The following is a 9,415-nucleotide window of genomic DNA, read 5'->3' on the forward strand; positions in this document are numbered from 1 at the left end:
CCAAACGACCCTTAGGCCATCCCTGGTTTTTTAACCACGCAGTAAAGTATGATTACATTTTTTGTCTTCGGTCTTCATATGAGCCAGCATCCGAATAGTTTTGCGGCATCCAACCTCCGAGCCGTAGAAGCCACGTCTAGTAGTTATTGGTGTCTAGACCCCGAGCCTGAGAGCTAGCGAAGCCGTGATGGCACGCCGAGCGGCCTGGAGAGTTGTCGCCGAGCGGCCTGGAGAGTTGTTGTCTGAAAAAAGACTCAGACAATGCAAACATTACGTAGTATAATGTTTGGTATTGATATACCAAAATTTATTCAATGTAAAAAAATTATTGCGTCGAGCTCCTGTTTAGGTCATGTAAATCTCCCAAGTAGTCCGCTTGTTACGTTTCTGGTCATGTTTTAGCCATTGCTCATAGCGTGTACGAGATCTTTCTCCTGTGTACGCGTAGAGGCATTAGACGTGATAGAAGAGCTGAGATTAGCGAGCTTAAGAAAAAACAACATGCATAAGTAAGAAGCCGACATTGCGACAAAGAGAATGCTCATTGGCATAAAATAGTCGACGAGAGCGCGTGTTGCAGCTCGCATGTCCGTAGGGTGCAGCCGTTGTGAGCCCGACACAACTCAGTGTACCAAGCGCGTGGGCGGTGCCCTACGAACTTGATGTACCAAGCGTTTGGGCTGTTAGTTAGCAAATTCTAGAAGTAGTCGATCATGGTGTACCCTCCGAGGGTAATTTTCGTTGAGATGCGTAACTAAAATAGTAGACGAAAAGTATCCACAATCCACACTCAAAAACAAGGTTTAAACTTTAGCATGAATAAATGTGATAATTGTGCATTGAGGAATAGTTGCTTTTTCCTAGTTACTACCACCGGCAAAATATCGATATCATCGGAATTTATCATGGGAACTACCTAAACCACTTTTTGTGACCTTTTTAGAGGAAGCATGCACATAATGTTGTTACTCACTCATCAGCCATGAGGAAAAGATCAATGACCCACTTGTTCTTCAAAATAAACATCCACGCAAACTATTATTTGCTATTATTCTCTACATTCCAATCATAATTCACATCAGATCATGTTATTAACATCTCTACCTTCTGACTAATTTTATATGAAAAATATATTGGCATCTATAGTACCAAATAAATGCACTAGTAAGATATGCTTTACGGTGGATGTAAGAAACTAATTGAATTTTGGTTAAATATGGGCGCTCTGTTCTATAATAAACTTGATAAAAGTCAGAAACATTCAATTTAAGATAAAATTAAAGATAACTATAATTTGTATACAAAGGTGCAGTCGTGTGAACTCAGAAATCCAGGGACCCAAAGAACCTTACGTGAACGATGTGCCGATCGATGACATCTCGGACACCGTGTTCACATCGACGTACGGCGTGTCACGTCGCATTTGCAGGCATTTGACTACGGGATACGGACAAACTCATAGACCAAACCAAACTCGGGCAAATCACAAAAGTACCAGACTAACAGTTGCTATCACGCTCGGCCTTAGGGAACGAAGAAGCACGTTGTTTGCCGTTCGGACTCGCGTTGGCAAGCTATCCACGACGCGGCTTTTGCTCCTGCGTCTAACTAGTACCTAGTGAGCACGAGCTACCTACTTAGCTCCACGTTGATTGGTTCTAAAAGATAATCGTACGATCAAGCTTCCTAATTATCGGATGGTATCAGAATTACGGCGCTAGCTTACAAAATTTATACTACAATCGGACGGCGATGGACAACAGGTAGCAAATCTGATGAATCCGACACGGTCACTCGGACCACTACTACCAGTAGCGATCAATAAGGATTAAGGAGATGCCTAATCGGAGGGTTGACCCGCGCCCTCGGCTGCATGGCGAACAGTTTAGTTTGACCCCCAGCCGAGAAATGATGCGCCCAAGAGAAAATCCCGTGACGATTCATCATCAATCGCACCAACCCTCCCTTACGCGTGAGGGAGCAAAAGGACAAATAGTAGGACGGCCCTGCTGATCCACGAGTACAATCGCTCAAAAGTCCGAGCATCGTGGACGCACTGTTTGTTAATTCGACCCAACAAGGCTAGCTAGCTGCATCTAGATGCGAATCATTGGACGCTGCGTAGTGTAGAGGAGTGTAGGAGCCGTATAATATAAGCGGCTCACATACATCACTCGTGACGAATTGTGCCGGCTAGCGTGTTGCAAATGATAAATAAAAATGCTGTCGCAGCTAGCGTGTTAGAAATACACACGCCGTTGATTATACAGTGTTAATTAGACTCTGTTTGGTTTGGAGAGGTTTATTATAAATCCATAACTCCTTATATGGAGGGACTTATTATAAGTTCATTATTATAAGTTCAAAATGATGTTTGGTTGCAGGGGCTTATAAACCCTTCACATGGAAGAAAATGGAGGAAATATAAGAGATATTTGTGGAATCTATAGAAAATAAGCTTATGGGACTTATGGGTATAAGCCTCACCAATAAATTCTTATATTTGGATAAAATTTTTTGATGGGGTTTCTAATAAGCTTATCCAAACCAAACAAGATCTTAATTTATTATCGCTCAGGGAGGTAACGCGGTAGTGTGTACACTGGTCTATGCACTGCGCATATATATAGATGTCTTGATCATTATCTAAAAGTAAAAGACACATGTGTTCTTTTAGAAGAAAGAAAAATGCATGTGTTTTTTTGAAACAGTAAAATGCATGTGTTGATGCATGATCAAGGTCAAGGCCAGTGAGTTGAGATTGGCAACCCGGGCCGGCCGTCCGGGGGCCTGTTTAGATGCACCCTAAATGTTATAATTTTTACACTCTCTCTCCATCACATTAATTTTGGGACACATGCATGGAGCAGTAAATGTATGTAAAAAATAACTAACTGCACAGTTTAATTGTACATCACGAGACGAATCTTTTGAGTCTAATTAGTCCATGATTAGATAAAATTTATCAAATATAAACGAAAGTGCTACAGTGTCACTATTGCAATTTTTTTGCATTCTAAACAAGGCCTGGGTTCCGCGGGAAGGAGCGTAATGTCAGCGCACGGCGCACGGGACAGCGAGCCGCCGAGGGGCACGACGCCCGGCCCGGCTCCGCCCACCGGGGGCGCCGGGCCTTTCACACGGCGCTGCCGCGGGTCGCTGGACATGGGCGGCCAGGCGGGTGAAGTGACTGACGGCTGTCTGCGTCACGGTCGGAGGCGTGTCTGCCGGGGCCGAGAACACGCCGACGTGAGCGGGACGTGGGGCAGGCGGGATGTTGTCCATCGTCCGCCGGGACCGGGACAGACAGGGAGCCGGAGCCGGGCGGCGCAGCCGCGCAGGCATTCCCTATTTCCTCCCTCCCGATAACGATGGGACCGCGCGCCGGCGATCGAGGCGACGAGCGCAAGGCACGGCAAGGCGTGCGTCCCACGGCTCGCGACGCGTGCGCGCGGCCAGGTCCGGGTTCGTGCAACCGTCCTGTCCGGGCGTCCGGCCTGGCCGGGGGTGGCTTTGGCGTCCAGAGCTTGAGCACAATGCATGGCACGCACCAGTACCTCGCGTGCTGCGTGTTGCTACAGGACAGGGAGCGACGCCGATACAACTATGCCGAGAAAGTACGGGTCGTGTCGTTATCAAGTCGCATTGAACTCGTGCGGACGCAGCAGACCAAGACAGGCGTAGCTGAGGGTTGATGCCGGCCTGCTGGCTGCTGCCGTGCTGCCCGCGCCTGCCGCCCTGTTGTCCACCTATTTTCCAAGAAGAGAAGGGCAAAGCTGGGCGGGCACGCAGCACGCTGGTGCGGCGCTCGCCGTCCTGCTTGCTGGGCAGCGGCGCAAAAGATTCAAAAGTTGTAATCATTGCTAGCAGAGCTGCTCTCTTCGGAAAGCCAAGCAACTTGAAGTCCGTCCGTCTCTAGCTGCTGATGCAGGAACTGATTTTTAATCTAGATATTGCCATATATTTAGATACCAATTAGATAGATTAAATGTAGATTAATTATAAAAGTAACTGTATAAATGGAGCCAAATTAACTAGACGAATCTATTAAACCTAATTAATCTATTATTAGCACATATTTTCTGTAGCATAACATTACCAAATAATGCACTAATTAGATTTAATAAATTTGTCTCGCGAATTGATCTCCATTTATGCAGTTGGTTTATAATATTAATACTCCTAATTAATGTCAAATATCTTATAAAATTAGTCCCGGTATTCAAATGATCCCGAACTCACTCGGACCAGCTGTACTTTTTGCATTTTAGCTCTTTTTTGAAAAAAATCACATTTAGACCCTGAAGAATGTATTTTCGAATTTGTACCCTCAGGGTCGGCGCCATGAGCCATGACGCCGAGATCCCTAATGTAGCTGTTGACTTGGCGCTAACGTGGCATAAATCTCGATGACAGGAAGCGTGCCGCGCGGCCTCCTATGGCCGCCCCTCCGCAGCTCGTCGCCCACCCGTTCCAGCCGCCCCCGTGCGAGCACCTGTGGCGAGGGCACCCCCGCGCGGCCTCCTTTGCTCGATCGCCGTGCGAGCATCGGCGCGGCCGCAAGCCGGCGCACGGGCTTCTCCGCTCGGCCCTCCCGGAAGTTTTTAAATTTAGTTAGGTATTGTAGTAGTTAGCAATTTAGGTAATTTTAAATAATTTATTTAATTAGTTTTAGTTGTTTAGTTAGGGAATGTAGTTAGTAAATTTTTGTAGATAGTTAGAAACCATATTTAGAAAACGTAGTTAGATAGTAGACGTAGGTATTTAGTTAGATAATTTACTTAGATAAATTAGGTATTTAGTTTGGTAATTTGGTTAGTGTTATCGCTATAATTTGACTGGGCCAGAGGATGGGCCGAGAGCAACATGGGCTGAAGGAGATAATCGTGACGGTTTGCGAATCGGCTTCTGTGCGAGCATATTAAGGGCCGGGATGGCCGTGTGTCTAGTAAGGATAGTATAAATATAGTAAGTTAGAGATTGTATCGCAATCAGCTAGGGTTAGTTAAAAAGACCAAGCTCCAGACTATAAATATGTATCATAAGATTCAATAATCAATTATCCAACATTCACAACAAACTCTTGGCGCTCGCCACCCCTTCTCCAAGGGTTTCTCCAGGTACTCGACATGCTGCCCCGATCATGCTCCGCATGGTCGGGGCAGCGTCGTGTCTATCTGCTTATCTTTGTGTTTCTCGTGCTGAAGCGTTGTTGATGGCGAGTAACACTAGTTATCTTAAACGATTATGATACTTCATTTTTTTTTGATAGTATATCTATGTTTCGCTTGCTGTTCGTAATCGTTTAGCTGTCTTTGTGTGCGATCCCAGGTGCAAGGGCAGCACCTTGCTCTGTTCTTGGCTGGTAGATCTAATCTGTTATGGTAATTTTTTGTTCTAAAAGAATTCGGTTTAATATCCGTCTGATTAGGCCCTTCAAACGGGTTGAATGTTCCGGCTGCATTTTTGGTGCTTTATTGTAATCTAAGAAGGGATTGTTCCGGGAATCAGCTTATTAGTTGGTTTTTAGGCCTATTTCTATGTTAGCGTCTTGTTATCTTTCATGTTCGTTAGGCTTAACCACGCGTAGGACGTTCCGGTTGCACGGTGAAGACTTTACTGTCGTAGATTGGATTAGCTTGGTGATTACAGAGCAGGCTTTTATCTTTTCCATCGGATTCGTACAGGCATTCGAATATTAGTAGATTCGATCTGTTAAAACGGGCACAATCGGCTTCTTTCAGCCGATTTTGAGGGCTACCTGGAGGTCCGACCTAGCACAAGGACGGGTCCGACCCAGTGCGGAGGCACCATCGGCTCTTCTAGCCGATTTTAGGAGTTATTTTAAGAGCCGATCGCGGCTTGGACTAACGTTTGATATGGCTGTGCATGCAGGGAAATAACTGACACCTTCCTGATCAGGTATGGTTAGGTGGCATGCCTAGCATTTCATCAAGCCAGGGCGTGTGCCGCACTTCTGGGCCGTTGACCGAGGGACCGGGACCCACCAACCGTCTCGGAAACCTCCCGGCTCCTCGTGTTGCCTATCGCTGCTCGCCGGTGGGTTTTGACCGACAATAGTTAGGCACTTTAGTTAGGTAGTTCAGTTAGGTATTTTTAAGTAATTCTAGATATTTAGTTAGGTAATTTAGATAGTTAGGAAATTTTATTAGTTAATTTTGTATATTATACCATTCTTAAATTTTATGTTGCGCATACGAACTATATGGATAATTTAGTGACCTTATATCATGGAGACATATCATGGAGACAATGTCAAGAAAAATATGTTTGGAAATATCACTTTTGATGGAATGCACGGGGTCTTCCTGGTATTCAATGATTGGCCATATTTTAGTGAGGTGTTTCGTAGAGCTCGTGATAAGCTTAAATGTATTTTAAGTGAGGATGCCATCTCAGTTTAAGGGGTCATCCACTTTGGTAAATCGGGTTAAATTTTCAGACGGCTGGTCGCTATTGCATGTGAGATTGAATGGGTGAACTATGTGAATACTGTCATGAAGAATGAGTATCAATGTTTGGATTTGGTTGTGCGGAAGTTCTCAAATTTTCCCAGCCCTCATGTGCATTCAGCCACTAATGTGCCACCTGCTAACTCTCTGTTACCCAACCTTAAGGTGGATCAGGAAGATACGGTTGCGGTCCCTGATGCTCAATCCGGCCCGAATGAGTTAGCATTTGTCCTGATAATCGTGTACATTGTCGGATTGATGATGTCGGTACGGCCCCCCAGGAGATTCCTTTAATCCAAAACCATCCAAGTAAGTGTTTTGTAACATTACCTTTTCTTTTCTTATTCGTCCTTGATTCCATTTATTTATCCCAATGCCATCTTTAATTGTCTTTCAAATATAGGAGATATTCCAAATAATATTGGTGTTCCCCCTATACCAACATCTTTTAATATAGAACGGGCTTCTATTCGTTTGTTACATATATTTCTCTTCTTTTGTACAACTTACATCAGATATTTGTTACAGTTCTTGGATGCTCTAGAAAACTGCGGGTTCGTTTGGTGGGTCGATCCTACTCCACTTCATCCGCATGAGGAGTACATCTACTACCTGCAGAATCGTGTCTTCGTTCTAGAAAGAGAAGTGAACAGCAGTAACAAGAACGACAAGGAGGATGACATCAGAAATGGTGCCAGTTCACATGAGGTATCGTGCACTAATCCATATTGCAACTACTCTTATTACAGGAACAAGATGCCTCCATCACCACCGCCACCGTCGTCTGCAATGGGAGGATACTATGGATGAGGGGCAACACAATTTGCTATGTGCGAATAGTATTAGGAGTAACCTGTCTTATTCATATGCTACATCCATATGTTTGTTGTTTCGTTTAATTACCTAAGCCATGTTAATTTTAGTCCATGATCTTTTTACCGTTGTTTCGTACTGGTTCTCACATGCCACAATATGTGTTGTGCGTGTTCAATTATGTAATGCGCTAATTTGTTAGTCTTATTCCATTACGTTACCAATTGAGCTCATGGAAGATGCAATAAATGATCGGTGCTTGGAAAGTTGAGTATATGAGAATACAATGACACATGGAAAGATGCTATAAATGACAATAAAAAAACTTAAATACATGATAACACAATGACAAGGTCATTATTTGAATAAACCATACAACTAGCAAATCTTGCATACTATTGGGTACAACGGGGTCACTTTCCCTTGCTCAATCCATTTGGATTCTCCTCCATTGTTGTCTTCGCACGGCGAACCCGCTCCAGCTTGTGTTCCCTCTCCTCGTTGTGCTGAGGAGCATGCCTCCTTTCCAACTCTTCTTTCCGCTCTTTTTCTGCTGCCTTCTCTTGCTGTATCTGCTCCAACGATTCATTCTGCTCCGTATCCCACTTCTTCATTCTACACAGATACACTTTATCCTACTCTTTGATCTCAGTGTCGATCCACTGCTCAAAGTCACAAAGCGGGGATGAGTCCACAAAACATTCAATTGATACACAACTACTATTACTCATAAACTATACATGATTCTATATGATAGTGAAAATATTATAAAAAAATATTCTTACCGGCAACCCAATGCGCATCTGACGAGGTGTAGCGTCGAATGCATAATTTTCACACATCCAATACCTCTGGTTATATGATTCCTCTTCATCTGACTTGGCTACCTTGCAAGGATCACCGTATAAGCACATCAACACGAAAACACCACTAGGCGCGGCAAACAGGTGAATGCTTTTCTAGGCATCATCTTTGGTTTACTAGATTTACCATACCTAGACATCTAAGATTGTATATTACACATATTAATAACTAAACTCTAAACCTTAAGCAATTACACTGAATAATACATATAATATAGATCAAATCAATACGTAAAAATTGAGGAGGGGAGAGAGGATATCTTGATCTTGAAGATCTATGGATCAAATCAAAGTTTTTAAGGTCAAATACGTCGATTGATGAGGTTGGACGGGTGGAGGAGAGACAGAAAAATTGAGACAGGGTAAGAAATATGGGATGAAGCTCGAACAGGAGAAGGTGGGCGTGTTGTATAGGCTGCCAGCTGGACGCCACGACGTACGGCGCCGAGCTCACGTAGCGTCTCAACGTCATGAATCATGGCGCCGAGACGTGTAAGTTCGTCAATCTAAATCATGGTGCCGACCCCGGGGTTTAAAAGTGGGAATAAGTCTGCTAGGGTCCGAATATAAAATTTTTTCGTAAAAAGGGCTAAAATGTAAAAAAGACGGCTCCGACCAGCGAGCCAGCTATGCGTGCGCTCGAGAAGTAGGATCTGCACCGCGATTAATGATGCCATCGTTGATATGCTGCATTCCGTACCAAATATCAGCGAACTTGAATGCATGCAATGCACAAGAGAAGAAGATGGCACTCCTTTCCTATGGCCTGTCAGGCGCAGTGCTCGTGATGCTCCGGTGCGGTGCTACTAGCTACTCCTGGAAGGATCTGCCTCGGCCTCGCTCGCACGCATGGTTTCCAACTTGCCTTTCCTGGATCGATCGAACATCGAAGCCGCCGGAGTGGGTGGAAGCGTGGCCGCCCCGGCCGTCGTCTAGCTCAGTGTTTTGGATTCTTGCTTGGCGTTGCTAGTTTCTAGGCCTGCCTTGCCGCCTGCTAATCCGCTCGCAGGGTTCGTAGAGCGCTAGAGGGCGTCGTGCTCTGGCCCAGTGGAGAAGATTTGCGCCGGCAGGAACGGGATGGGAATGGGATGCGGGGATGCGGGGATGTGGGTGGCCGGCTCCGACAGCTGACGACGTCGCTGCCAAAGCTAACGTGGCTGAGAGAGAGTGTAGAAACTTTTGCGCCAACGCTCATTTCATCGCTAGCTCGCGCAACTGCTGAAGAGCTGAGAGAGAAAGCCCAAAGATCGAAAAGTTCATGTGATA

The sequence above is a fragment of the Panicum hallii genome, chromosome 3, assembly GCF_002211085.1.
Source record: "Panicum hallii strain FIL2 chromosome 3, PHallii_v3.1, whole genome shotgun sequence".
NCBI lineage: Eukaryota > Viridiplantae > Streptophyta > Magnoliopsida > Poales > Poaceae > Panicum > Panicum hallii.